General features: G+C 39.1%; 1 long non-coding RNA gene across 1 annotated transcript in view; it reads right to left on the reverse strand.

The window, feature by feature from the left end:
* Positions 1 to 454: 454 nt before the first annotated feature.
* LOC104969409 (uncharacterized) overlaps positions 455 to 15,593 on the reverse strand; it is a 37,112-nt gene continuing 21,973 nt past the window's right edge. The window contains exon 3 of the long non-coding RNA XR_808448.4: positions 455 to 3,101. This is a non-coding gene — a long non-coding RNA (uncharacterized lncRNA). The remainder of the gene's footprint in view (positions 3,102 to 15,593) is intronic.

Here is a 15,593-nt window from a genome sequence, read left to right on the forward strand (position 1 = left end):
TTTAGGACATCATGTGCAATGAGATGGACAGTCTGATCTCTCACCTACAGGAGAAAACAGACAGGATTTATTTTCAAGCACACGTCTCTCTTCACAGAGAAGATGGGGCAATGAATGGAGAGTGTTAGAGATTAAAATGTTCTTTTTTCTCAGCTGTGTTATAATCATCATCACAATCATCATATTAATAGTTTTCATTGGAGGACTGCCTGAGGTATGTTGGATTCTGAGCAAGGGATTTTATGTGTGTTAGCTCTAAATCTTTCAGTAGTCCCAACAAAATAGATATTTTTATCCCCACTTTACAAATAAGGAAATTGTGGGTCTGGTAATTAAATGTCTTGTTAAAGCTACCCCTGTGTAAAAAACAAAGCTGAAAATCAAATCTGGAACTGGTGGTTCCAAAGCCCATGCTTTTTCCAAAGCATTTTCAGTTTAGAAATAAACTGTGATCTGATGCAAGCACCAAGGTTCTTTATTAGTAAAATCAGCAAGTAAGAGAGACCTTGAAAAACTGATGATATAAAATGAAATTAGCTGTAAGATTCTACAGTGAAAAGTGTAGGTTTCATAGGTTGTGTTTTAATGAAACAAGTTATGAAACGCTAATAAACTAATGTTATAAAGGATCAGGATGTACCAAACTGGAACCTGATAAATGTTGGAAAATCAATATAATCTATGGCTAACTCCAAGATTTTATATGATTTTTCTACTTATCTTAACTATTGCTCATTAGGTTTTTACTTTTGACCATCATTTTAATGACTACATAGTACTCTATTAACATAAATATTTTATTTCCCTAATATCATCATTATATAAAAAATCACTAATAAGCACCTAATTGTAATTAGGATGGTGCTAGGCACTGAACACAGACCCAAGCCATAAAAAAGAATGAAATCTTATCATTTGTGACAACATGAATGGCCCTAGAGGGTATATGCTAAGTAAAATAAGTCAGAGAAAGACAAATACTGTATGATTTCACTTACATGTGGAATCTAATATAATAAAACAGGAACAGAGTTATAGATACAGAGAAAAAAAAGAGCTGGTTTCCAGAGGTGGGAGGGTAGGAGGAAGAGAGAAGTAGCTGAGGGAGATTAAGAGATACAAACTCCCAAATGCAAAATAAATGAATCGCAGGTATGAAATGTGCAGTGTGAGGGAATATATAATTGTTTTTTTTTTTAAAGTAAAACTTACAGAGTAGGCAAATTAAGAAGAAGCTATTCATTTTACAGATGATTCTAGGCAAAGTTCTTAAGTATAACAAGCTCTTACTATACATTCAAAATGAGAATTGATTCTCAAAAATTCAATTGACACATAATTTACTGTGATACAGCCTTCAGAACCTGGTTTCAACCCAATCATGAAGTTAACAAAAATTTACAGTGCACTGACTATGTGCTGGGAACTGAGCTTTGCTTCGTGATCAACACCGAAAGCCCCAATGACCTTTTGGGGCTAGGCTCCAAATCTGTGCTCTTGCACATCTGTTTTAGTGCCAGAATCTACAGAATCCCCATCTGAATATCAAGGAGAGTCATGGACATGTTTATCCCATATTGTGTTTAGATTAACAACAGAAACTCAAATATGATAGTAATACAGCATTAGTACACTCAAATAATTTAAGCAATAGGCCCTGTCCTTGTAGAGCACCCATCATCTTATTTAGGATATTGAGTAATCCAGAATGGCTCACATAATGCTCATTTAGGAACTCTTCATGGATTAAAAGTGAATGCCTAGAAACTGAGTAAGATTGAGCTATTGTTGTGTGAGTTTGCTGTTTTGAGTGAAAAGAGACTAAGAATGAAAGCTTACTTATTCCCAGAATTTTGAGTTTGTGAAAGACTTCCCCAAACATATCTAAATACAACATCAAGCAAGCTAAGAGCAAACTGTCATCTCTTAAAGAAGAATTCCTTTCAAAGACATGACATTTTGATTAAAAAGAAGGAGAAATATAGTATTGTTCTTCTCTTGTTAATTCATTCAGGGTTTAAGGCAAGAACACTTCAGAACCCAAGATAATCCTAGTAAAAAGAGAAAACTGAGAACTTAAAATTTTTAATGCAACTGCTGAAGTCAGAATATCTTTTCATTGGCTTCCAATCAACCAGCATCAAACAGAATGATAATAATCTGTTTTCAGCCAGAAGTACTATCCACTCCAAGCTCACAGAATTTCAATCAACATTTAATTTGTGAAAAGCAGCCTGTCCCATTGTCACATCACCGTTTGGCTAATCATGTCTGAGGGGGAGGACAGATTCCCTTCTCACACAGACTGAAGCCAAGTGAATATAGTGGGAGAAACCAGCAAACCTGGGTCCAGACTTACAAGCTTCATGACCTGGACCATTTTTCTTTCACCTCCCAGAACCTCAATGACTCTACCTGTAAATTGGGGACAATGCTTCTTCTCACACAGGTAGATGGGAAGCTGGTGAAATAATGTGTGTAACAAGTGCCTTATATGTTCCTGAAACATGGAAGGGGCTCTGTAAATAATAGCTATTATCATTATCTCTTATTTAATAGTTCCATTGAATTATTGTAAATACTAGCTCAGTTAGAAGAATGGAAAAAGATTCAGTTAACTAGGTCAACTTTTAGATCTGCTACCTACATATTCTATAACCAAATAGCAATGTTTTCTCAGTGAAACAGTTTCAAATATTTCTTCTCTTGAGTAGAAGAAATGGTCCACTGTCCAAACCCTTTCTATCACACCGATACTCTGTGATTCTGTCCCCTGTAAAATGTACATTTCAGAACATTATTTCATGATGAGGTGGGAAAGACATGGAAGCATTATTTAGTTTTATGTTCTGAAAACTTAGGCAGGTGGAAACCAATTAAAATGTCAGTCTGAGTCCAAGAAGTCTCATCATTTTGAGGCCAGCAACATTAAGGGCAGTCTCCTCTTGTAAGTTCTCCAGGCTCCTGACCAGGCAGGCCTTAGAGACCTTGGGGACTCTCCCAATATTCAGGATCTGAAGGTGTGAACACTGCGAGGCCAGGGAGCCCACACTCCTGGCAGTAAGAGCAAGGCAGCCAAATACTTCTATTTTGTGGAGACTCTGGAAGGAAAAAAAAAAAGTAAAATATTATACTGTACTCCCTGATTCACTGCACTTGAGCAGATTCCCCAAGTCACCTGAATGACATTTTTACTTTTTCATGGTGGAAAGTCTGCATTTTAACATTATATTTGAGAAGTGAACATATAGTGCTGATAACACGAAATGAACTGGTAGACTTGATCAACAGATAAAGAAAATTCACTAAGCGTGGTGCCCTCAGCAAATCCAAGCCATGTTGATTCGCCTTATTTATGGTAGTTGTGTTCTAGGAAGCTGCTCAAACACTGGGTTAGCAAATCCTCAATCATTGCCCGTAAGGAAATACAGGGTTAGATAACTGTGAGCTTCTGGCATAATGTTTTTGTCAACTGGTTAATACATAACCTTGTTTTAATGTGTGTTTTTGTTTAAAAACACCTCATTTAATGTATATTATTGATTCATTAACACTGAACTCATGGCCAACAGGACTATAACTCGCACTTGAACAAAGCCAGTTTGACATGTGCATTTACTCTACAAGGCACACCATAGCCCTCTCACCCTTAGGAATACTAAATACCTCTTCAGTACTATATTTGGAGGCCATTTTAATAGCAAGTCACTAATAAAAAGCACAAACATGGGGAAAACATGGCACTAAATGGACCATGAAAAGGATACCTCCTTACAGTAGGACTAAAACAAGAAGATAGAACCTCACCCTATTGGATCTCAGCTGAGAACATGCACCTTGGACAACTCAATTTTTCAGTTCAGTTCAGTTGCTCAGTCGTGTCCGACTCTTTGCGACCCCATGAATCACAGCATGCCAGGCCTCCCTGTCCATCACCAACACCTGGAGTTTACTCAAACTCATGTCCATCGAGTCGGTGATGCCATCCAGCCATCTCATCCTCTGTCGTCCTCTTCTCCACCTGCCCCCAATCCCTCCCAGCATCAGGGTCTTTTCCAATGAGTCAACTCTTCACATGAGGTGGCCAAAGTTTTGGAGTTTCAGCTTTAGCATCAGTCCTTCCAATGAACACCCAGGACTGATCTCCTATAGAATGGACTGGTTGGATCTCCTTGCAGTCCAAGGGACTTTAAAGAGTCTTCTCCAACACCACAGTTCAAAAGCATCAATTCTTCGGCGCTCAGCTTTCTTTACAGTCCAGCTCTCACATCCATACATGGCCACTGGAAAAACCATAGCCTTGACTAGATGGACCTTTGTTGGCAAAGTAATATCTCTGCTTTTTAATATGCTATCTAGGGTGGTCATAACTTTCCTTCCAAGGAGTAAATGTCTTTAATTTCATGGCTGCAATCACCATCTGCAGTGATTTTGGAGCCCAGAAAAATAGAGTCTGACACTGTTTCCAGTTTCTCCATCTATTTCCCATGAAGTGATGGGACCAGTTGCCATGATCTTAGTGACACCTAAATTATAGGATAGCAATGCTCAATGGCAGTGGAGGTTTATATAAAAATATTTTCACATTTCTTATAAATTGATTATATTCAGGAATATGAAACCACCCCTTACTCTCAAATTACAGGACGTGTAAACCTGTCTGATTGTTTTAAAACATGAAAGCTTGCAGTTATTTGTGTCTGTTCTAGCAGCTTGGTGCTCTTGGTATATTTTTCACACATATCTGTCTGACCTGAGTCACTATTATGACCTAGAAAATTTCAGGTCGTAGTGAGGGCACAGGGAAGATAGTAAGTAATAATACTGTCTACTTGGAGGACTTACATTGTCATCCAGTGGTTAAGAAACTGCCTTGCAATTCAGGGTATGTGGCTTCAATCCTTGGGTCAGGGAACTAAGATCCCACATGCCACGGAGCAACTAAGCCTGTTGCCACAACTACTGAGCCCGCATGCCACAGCTAGAGAGTCCATGCACCGCACAGAAAGATCCTGTGTGCCACAACTAAGGCCCCACACAGTTAAATAAATAAGTAAATATTTTAAAACAAACAGAACAAAAGAGCACATTGGGTACTTGCTATTAGACTGCAAGCCCATGCGTTGGTTCTGAAGAAATCAGGAAACTCCCACCAGTCCCTCTTTTTGTGTGACTTTCAGTTGAATGATTACCTAAAGCAGCAGCTCTCCTCCAAATGTGGTTCTGTAACCAGCAGTAACCTGTTAGAAATACAAATACCTAGAGCCCACCCCAGAACCTCTGAGGGTGGGGCCCGGTGACTTGTGGTTTAACAAGCCCTCCAGGTGATTCTCGTGCCTCTTTAATTTGACAATCACTGACCTCAGGAATCTTCCTAATTATTCCCAGGTCACTTGAGTAGTTAGCACAGGCACATGGGTCCTGAGTCCATGATTACATCTTGGATAATTGAATTCACTACGGAATAATGAAGCTTTAATCTATATTCCCCAGAACCAGCACAACATAATAAAATACCTTTTTAAACTGACAGTGTATTTTTAGTACATTATTTCAAAATCAATTCATATTACATGAGTAATATGTTGACTTTACTGTTGACTACTGCAAAATTGGATGAGGTATGCAGGACCATGAATGAGTTATTGTGGGATATTTTAACACATGAACTATTAATTTATTGCCCCATCCATCTAGATAGGTTAATTTCTATTAAGGAATTTTTTTTTTAAGACAATAGGAGAGTATTCAGGTGTAGAATGAGTATATGTTGTGTGTTTGTGACTACATTTGTGTGTATAGAAGCAAAAATCAGAAATAAAAACAGCATATTATAGAGTGTAAGTATTATAATAAAATACGACAAACCATTATAAGAACATTTTTTCTGAGGACATGATTAATTTCCCAGTTATTTAAATACATATTTGTTCTATTGATTTGATAGTGTTACAGCCAAGTTACTCATAGTCCACTAGAACTTGTTACTGAACAGAAGTCAGATTTCACTAAAAGTTAACACAGTGGCTTTCCTGGTGGTTCAGTCAGTAAAGAGTTTGCTTGTAATGCAGAAGACCCAGGTTCAGTCCTTAGGTTCGGAAGATCCCCTGGAGAAAGAAATGGCAGCCTACTCCAGTATTCTTGCCTGAGAAATCCCAAGGACAGAGGAGCCTGGCAGGCTACAGTCCATGGGGTGGTAAGAGTCAGACACAACTTAGTGACTAAACCTATCAACACCATGAAAGAATGTGTACTTTAGTATTAAAAAGCCTACACCTTTTTGCAGTGGATACTCTTAGGACCAGTCCTTTACCTCTCTGAGGCTCGTTTCCTCATATGTAAAATGAGGATGTTGAATTTATAAGGGTCCGTAGTGTCTGATCTTGGAGAAGGAAATGGCAACCCACTCCAGTGTTCTTGCCTGGAGAATCCCATGGACGGAGAAGCCTGGTAGGCTGCAGTCCACGGGGTCGCACAGAGTCGGACACGACTGAAGCGACTTAGCAGTAGCAGTAGGGTCTGATCTAACATTCTGCCTAAGGTGGAAACTGAGCTGGAAATGCAAGAGTTAGCTTGAGAACTAGAGTCTCAGAGAAGAGGAAACACTTGAGGTAGAGTCAGGTACTGAGAATCTCAGATATAACCCTTTACTGTTGACTACTGCAAAATTGGATGAGGTATGCAGGACCAGCAGGCATGGTGACCTAAGAGAAGAAATACTGGGGAAGCTTCAACATCAGAATGTGAGAGAACACTGCCTTTCCTACAGTCTTAGGGGAATGTATTTGAGGTGATATTCATATCTAAGAAAAATATAATTCCCCTGAATTCAGCCCACCTTGGGAAGCTAGCAAGATAACTGAATGATTGCCAATTATTATTCAGTTATGATGTCTTTCACATGCTGTTGACCTCATTGTCTGTCCCCTTCTGCTATTCTTTTAGTGTTTGACCTCCAACCCAATTACTTGACCCAGGACTGTCACCTGCTTCCAATTAGCTTGTTAGATCTTCCAGCAGCAAGTCTTGGTATGAAGTCTCAGAGAGTCTCAAATGGAACCTTTTCACCAGAATTTGATCAAGTCCCATCAATGAAAAGACAAAAGGCTCCTTTGACTTCCTGTTCCTATCCAGTCATCACTTTTCCTTTTTTCCTACCCTTTTAGACAAAATTTCTCTGTTCCATTCATTCATCATTTCATGTCAATGTGTTTTTTTACTCTGTCACACCCCTAAAACAGTTCTCATGAAGATCATTAATGATTGCTAGTAGCTAAATCCAATAAACATGCTAAAATCCCCAATTTATATACATTTTAAGTAGCACTGGACACTGTTAATCACTGCCTATTTCTTAAAACTTTTCTCCATTTCTCAAAATAACACATTTTTTTGGTTTTCCTCATATATCTTTGGCTTTTCCTTCTCATTCCTTTTGTAGACTCAGCTTCCTTTACATAATCATTGACAAATGGGGCTTCTCAAGGCTAATGGCAAGACCCTCTTCTCCCCTCACACTATAATCTCTTTCTAGATGTCAGCCATAGCTTCTACAATGTCCATCTCTAGGCAGATCCTGCTCTGAGCTCCAGAGTCCTCTATCCTTCAGTTCAGTTCAGTCCAGTCACTCAGTTGTGGCCGACTCTTTGCGACGCCGTGGACTGCAGCACACCAGGTCTCCCTGTCCATCACCAACACCTGGAGTTTACTTAAACTCATGTCCATTGAGTGGGTGATGCCACCCAACCATGTCATCCTCTGTCGTCCCCTTTTCCTCTGGCCTTCAATCCTTCTCAGCATCAGGATCTTTTCCAATGGGTCAGTTCGTTGCATCAGGTGGCCAAAGTACTGGAGTTTCAGCTTCAGCATCAGTCCATCCAATGAATATTCAGGACTTATTTCCTTTATGATGGACTGGTTGGATCTCCTTGCAGTCCAAGGGACTCTTAAGAGTCTTCTCCAACACCACAGTTAAAAAGCACCAATTCTTTGGTGCTCAGCTTTCTTTATAGTCCAAGGAAAAACCATAGCTTTGACTAGACAGACCTTTGTTGGCAAACTAATGTCTCTGTTTTTTAATATACTGTCTAGGTTGGTCATAACTTTTCTTCCAAGGAGCAAGCATCTTTTAATTTCACTGCTTCAGTCACCATCTGCAGTGATTTTGGAGCCCCCCCCCCCCCCAAAAAAAAAAAAAGGTCTGTCACTGCTTCCATTGTCTGTCCATCTCTTTGCCATGGAGTGATGGGACCGGATGCCATGATCTTAGTTTTCTGAATGTTGAGTTTTAAGCCAACTTTTTCACTCTTCTCTTTCACTTTCATCAAGAGGCTCTTTAGTTCCTCTTTATTTTCTGCCATAAGGGTGGTGTCATCTGCACATCTGAGGTTATTGATATTTCTCCCAGCAGTCTTGATTCCAGCTTGTGCTTCCTCCAACCCAGCATTTCTCATGATGTGCTCTGCATATAAGTTAAACAAGCAGGGTGACAATATACAGCCTTGACGTACTCCTTTTCCTATTTGGAACCAGTCTGTTGTTCCATCTCTAGTTTTAACTGTTGCTTCCTGACCTGCAAACAAGTTTCTCAAGAGGCAGGTCAGGTGGTCTGGTATTCCCATTTCTTTCAGAATTTTCCACAGTTTATTGTGATCCACACAGTCAAAGGCTTTGGCATAGTCAATAAAGCAGAAATAGATGTTTTTCTGGAACTCTCTTGCTTTTTCGATGATCCAGTGGATGTTGGCAATTTGATCTCTGGTTCCTCTGCCTTTTTTAAATCCAGCTTGAACATCAGGAAGTTCACAGTTCACATATTGCTGAAGCCTGGCTTGGAGAATTTTGAGCATCACTTTGCTAGCATGTGAGATGAATGCAATTGTGCAGTAGTTTGAGCATTCTTTGGGATTACCTATCTTTGGGATTGGAATGAAAACTGACCTTTTCCAGTCCTGTGGCCACTGCTGAGTTTTCCAAATTTGCTGGCATATCAAGTGCAACACTTTCACAGCATCATCTTTTAGGATTTGAAATAGCTCAACTGCAATTCCGTCACCTCCACTATCTTTGTTCATAGTGATGCTTCCTAAGGCCCACTTGACTTTGCATTCCAGGATGTCTGGCTTTAGGTGAGTGATCACACCATCGTGGTTATCTGGGTCATGAAGATCTTTTTTATATAGTTCTTTTGTGTATTTTTGCCACCTCTTCTTAATATCTTCTGCTTCTGTAAGGTCCATACCATTTCTGTCCCGTCTTTGCATGAAATGTTCCATTGGTGTCTCTAATTTTATTGAAGAGATCTCTAGTCTTTCTGATTCTATTGTTTTCCTCTATTTCTTTGCACTGATCACTGAGGGAGGCTTTCTTATTGCTCCTTGCTATTCCTTGGAACTCTGCATTCTAATGGGTATATCTTTCCTTTTCTCCTTTGCCTTTTGCTTCTCTTCTTTTCTCAACTATTTGTAAGGCTGCCTCAGACAACCATTTTGCCTTTTTGCATTTCTTTTTCTTGAGGTTGGTCTTAATCACCACCTCCTGTACGATGTCATTAACCTCCATCCGTAGCTCTTCAGGTACTCTGTCTATCAGATCTAATCCCTTGAATCTATTTGTCACTTCCACTTATAATAGTAAGGGATTTGATTCAGGTCATACCTGAATGGTCTAGTCATATCTGAATGGTTTACCTCTATCCTTATACCTGCTTAATATCTCCACTTATATATCCTGAAGCACTTCAAACTCAATATAGCCAAGAACACACTCATTTTTCCTCCCCAAAATAACATTCACTTCCAAATTTTCTCTGTCTTTTCACAGAAGTATAGTTTGCAATAAACCAAAAATTGGACAACCTAAGTAAAATAAAAAGTGTGACATATTAGTTCAATGGGATACCATATATTGATTAAAATGAATATACCATAACCGTATGTTTTAACATCAGTTCATCTCACAAAAATATTAAACAAAAGAAGGAAGTCACAAAATAATATGTACAGAATGACTCCAGTTACAAAATTTTTAATAGGCAAAATTAAGCTATTTTTTAAGGATGCATACACATGTGGTAAAACTATAAATAAAAACAAGATTAATGGTTCTCACAAAGGTCAAGGCCATTGATGGTCTCTATTATATAAGCAGGGTAATGTACATAGGTTTATAAGCAATCAATGATATTCTGTTTCTTAAGATGGTAAATATATGAGTGATTTCTGATTAGTTTTCTTTATACTTTATAATTACCTACTAAATGGTGTGCTAAAATATTTAATATGCAAGGAATTTTTCAAATACACATAATTTTTTAAGATAGAAGAAAGACTGTACTGGTAATGTTATTTATGTAAAGATTTGAAAACAGGGCTTTGGAATTATAGGGAAGGGTAGAAAGGTTCTCATAGGCAAAAGCGCTGTACAACTCACTACTACAAATTTAGGCTGGGCTTGTTATAAATTATGGTATTAGTAATCATAATCATTCTGTAAATGAAGTACTTAAATACGTAATAATATGTATGTGTGTTTGAACTCACTGAAGAGGTAATCCATGCATGAACATGAGCTGTTGTGAACAATAGTTCTGGAGATGATTGTGGGCAAGCTGAAGCAAGAGATAAACATCAGTAAAATCACATGTTTTTGTAAAAACCTCTAACTGTTGTAAGAGGGTCATGTTGCAGAAGTGATACGTAAATATGATATCACTTCATGGAAAATAGATGGGGAAACAGTGTAAATAGTGGCTGACTATTTTTCTGGGCTCCAAAATCACTGCAGATGGTGATTGCAGCCATGAAATTAAAAGACGTTTATTCCTTGGAAGGAAAGTTATGACCAACCTGCTGCTAAGTTGCTTCAGTCGTGTCCGACTCTGTGAGACCCCATAGACGGCAGCCCACCAGGCTCCCCTGTCCCTGGGATTCTCCAGGCAAGAATACTAGAGTGGGTTGCCATTTCCTTCTCCAGTGCATGAAAGTGAAAAGTGAAAGTGAAGTTGCTCAGTAATGTCTGACTCTTAGCGACCCCATGGACTTCAGCCTACCAGGCTCCTCCGTCCATGGGATTTTCCAGGCAAGAGTACTGGAGTGGGGTGCCATTGCCTTCTCTGATGACCAACCTAGACAGCATATTAAAAAGCAGAGACATTACTTTGCCAACAAAGATCTGTCTAGTCAAGGTTATGGTCTTTCCAGTGGTCATGTATGGATGTGAGAGTTGGACTATAAAGAAAACTGAGCCCTGAAGAATTGATGCTTTTGAACTGTGGTGTTGGAAAAGACTGTTGAGAGTCCCTTGGACTACAAGGAGATGCAACCAGTTCATCCTAAAGGAGATCAGTCCTGGGTGTTCATTGGTGGGACTGATGTTGAAGCTGAAACTTCAATACTTTGGCCACCTGATGTGAAGAGCTGACTCATTTGAGAAAACCCTGATGCTGGGAAAGATTGAGGGGAGGAAGAAGGGGATGACAGAGGATGAGATGGTTGGATGGCACCACCGACTCAATGGACATGGGTTTGGGTGGACTCCGGGAGTTGGTGATGGATAGGGAGTCCTGGTGTGCTGCAATTCATGGGGTTGCAAAGAGTCAGACACGACTGAGCAACTGAACTGAACTGAATATATACTTAACAGAATGGCAGTGGAGGATATAATGGATATGGGTACATTTGAAGATCATAAGCCCTAAAATGTGTTAATGATCTAAAAGCAAATGTAATGCCAATATTTATTACATAAAAGTGGAAGTGGTTACAATGGAATACTACTCAGCCATAAAAAAGAATGGCAGCAACATGAAATTATCATAATTAGAAAGTATCACACTAAGTAAGTCAGAAAGAGAAAGAGAGATACCATATGATATTACTTATATGTGAAATCTAAAATATGACACAAATGAACTTATTTATGAAACAGACTCACAGACATAGAAAACAAAAAGGCTACCAAAGGGAAAAGGGCTTAGGGGAGGGATAAATTAGGAGTTTGGCATTAGCAGATATAGACAACTATATACAAAATAGATGAACAACCTATTTTATAACACAGGAAACCATATTTAATATCCTGTAATAAACCACAGTGGGAAAGACTACAAACATGAGTATGTATGTATATGTATAACTGAGTCACTTTGCTGTACAGCAGGAACTAACACAACATTGTAAATCAGCTATGCATGCTAAGTCGCTTCAGTCATATCCAACTCCTTGAGACTCCAGAGACTGTAGCCTTCTAGGCTCCTCTGTCCATGGGTTTCTTCAGGCAAGAATACTAGAGTGGGATGTCATCCCCTCTTCCAGGAGATCTTCCCAATCCAGGGATCAAACCCAAGTCTCTTACATCTCCTGCATTGGCAGGTGGGTTTTTTTCTTTGTTTTGATTTTAACACTAGTGCTACCTGGGAAGCCCAAATCATCTATAATTCAATTTAAAAAAAGTAGAAGTGGTTAGGTAACATCAGGAGAACTAACTCATGATGACATGAAGATTACAGGCCTTTCTTGAGAAAAAATCCGTAATGAACCCAATAGAGGAAGATGAAGAGTATTCAGATCTTGAAAATTTGGACACAAGGATGGTGGAAAATCTATGTGGCTCCAGTAGGAACCAAAATTCTTAAGTTTCTTAAGTGGCTGAAAAAGATTCAGGGCCATAAGCAATCCAGAGCAGGATAATAATCTGGATCGATATCTAGAGCTGCCATCATTTATCTAATTTTAAAAGACTGACCTCTGGAAACTATTCTTGGTATCTTCTGTTCCTCATGTACTATTCCAGTTTCTCAGCAACTTCTATCCATTTCATTCATAAATATCTCATTTCTCTCTGAGTTTGCACCATCACCACCCTTAGATGCCTTCGTCTCTAAACCACATCCATAATGATTACTAGATGAGAGTCCTGCTACTCAAAGCATGTTTTACAAGCGGACAGTATCAGCACTTTGCGGGAACTGGCCAGATATGCAGATTCTCAGGTCACATCCTGGACCAACAGAGTCATAATCTGCATTTTAACAAAATCCCCAGGGGATTTGCATGCACATAAAAGTCTGAGAAGCACTGGATTAAAGGGCATTAGAAACTTCTTCACAATTCTGTGAGCCCATGATAGTATAAAACCAATTGGTTTTTAGTTTATACTACTGATCTGAGGGTAAAGGAAAGAAAGAAATTCTGCATCAAAGAAGGATTCAGATCAGATCAAATCAGTTGCTCAGTCGTGTCCGACTCTTTTCGACCCCATGAATCGCAGCATGCCAGGCCTCCCTGTCCATCACCAACTCCCAGAGTTCACTCAGACTCACGTCCATCGAGTCAGTGATGCCATCCAGCCATCTCATCCTCTGTCGTCCCCTTCTCCTCCTGCCCCCAATCCCTCCCAGCATCAGAGTCTTTTCCAATGAGTCAACTCTTCGCATGAGGTGGCCAAAGTACTGGAGTTTCAGCTTTAGCATCATTCCCTCCAAAGAAATCCCAGGGCTGATCTCCTTCAGGATGGACTGGTTGGATCTCCTTGCAGTCCAAGGAACTCTCAAGAGTCTTCTCCAACACCACAGTTCAAAAGCATCAATTCTTCGGCGCTCAGCCTTCTTCACAGTCCAACTCTCACATCCATACATGACCACTGGAAAAACCATAGCCTTGACTAGACAGACCTTTGTTGGCAAAGTAATGTCTCTGCTTTTGAATATGCTATCTAGGTTGGTCATAACTTTCCTTCCAAGGAGTAAGCGTCTTTTAATTTCATGGCTGCAGTCACCATCTGCAGTGATTTTGGAGCCCCCAAAAATAAAGTCTGACACTGTTTCCCCATCTATTTCCCATAAAGTGATGGGACCGGATGCCATGATCATCGTTTTCTGAATGTTGAGCTTTAAGCCAACTTTTTCACTCTCCACTTTCACTTTCATCAAGAGGCTTTTGAGTTCCTCTTCACTTTCTGCCATAAGAGTGGTGTCATCTGCATATCTGAGGTTATTGATATTTCTCCCAGGAATCTTGATTCCAGCTTGTGTTTCTTCCAGCCCAGCGTTTCTCATGATATACTCTGCATAGAAGTTAAATAAGCAGGGTGACAATATACAGCCTTGACGTACTCCTTTTCCTATTTGGAAGCAGTCTGTTGTTCCATGTCCAGTTCTAACTGTTGCTTCCTGACCTGCATACAGATTTCTCAAGAGGCAGATCAGGTGTTCTGGTATTCCCATCTCTTTCAGAATTTTCTACAGTTTATTGTGATCCACACAGTCAAAGGCTTTGGCATAGTCAATAAAGCAGAAATAGATGTTTTTCTGGAACTCTCTTGGTTTTTCCATGGTCCAGCGGATGTTGGCAATTTGATCTCTGGTTCCTCTGCCTTTTCTAAAACCAGCTTGAACATCAGGAAGTTCACGGTTTAGCATGACTTAATTCCTACCCCACCCATACACCCAGAATTCAAGCTGACAGTAAAATGCTGAGAATTCTTATCAATCCTTCAAATATGAAGAAAAACAAAATAAATTATGTATAATGGGCATATAAATCATAAGCTGAAGACTTTTTCCTTGAAAAGATAAGGAAAAAGAAGACTGAAAAAAATTTTAAATATTGATAGCAGATAATTTGGGGTGTTAGAAATACATAGTTATATTTATGTATGTTTTTCGTTTTCAAAGAATAATATCCAAGAATAAAATATTTAAAAAAATAATAAATATTTAACTGTGAAAAGAATATAAACATGTACTCCATAGAAGAATAGAGACAAATAATCAATAAACATGATGTTCAATTTTGCTATCAAAGAGCAGCAAAGCAAATTGATAATATAGAACTCCAGTCTATCAAAGAAGCAAATATTTTTATTTAAAATTATAATAGTAGTCAGTGCTAGCAAAGTGAGGTTAGATTACATTGTTAAATTCTGTTGGAATGCATATTGTGACCCCTTTCTAGAAAGCTGTTTTGCAGTATTTGTATTCTTACCCTCTGATCCAATAATTCCACCTCTAAGATTCTATCTTAGAATTTTCATCATATTATATATATGGTTAGTCATTCAGTCATGTCCAACTCTTTGTGACCCCATGGACTATAGACTGCCAGGCTCGTTGGTCCATGGGGATTCTCCAGGCAAGAATATTGAAGTCAGTTGCCATATCTTCTTCCAGGGGATCTTCCCAACCCAGGCATCGAACCCAGGTCTCCTGCACTGCAGGCAGATTCTTTACCGTTTGAGCCAGGGGAAACCCAAGAATACTGGAGTGGATAGTTTCTTCCTTCTCCAGGGGATCTTCCTGACCCAGGAATTGAACTGGGGTCTCCTGCATTGCAGGAGGATTCTTTACCAGCTGAACTACCAAGGAAGTCCCATACTACATAAAACAGCAAACATTTAATAATTGTCCAAAGATCTGTAGTGAAATTGTGCATTTGTTTTACACAATCATTAAAAATTATACTTTCAAAGGGTATTTAATGAATTGAGAATATCCTCTCCATGCACCTAATGAAAAGAAATACTACAAAAACTATCCTCGTGATTATAGTTTTGTTTAAAACATTTCCCCACATATAGAATACAGACTGAAAGTA

The sequence above is a fragment of the Bos taurus genome, chromosome 8 (assembly GCF_002263795.3).
Source record: "Bos taurus isolate L1 Dominette 01449 registration number 42190680 breed Hereford chromosome 8, ARS-UCD2.0, whole genome shotgun sequence".
In the NCBI taxonomy this organism is placed as follows: domain Eukaryota; kingdom Metazoa; phylum Chordata; class Mammalia; order Artiodactyla; family Bovidae; genus Bos; species Bos taurus.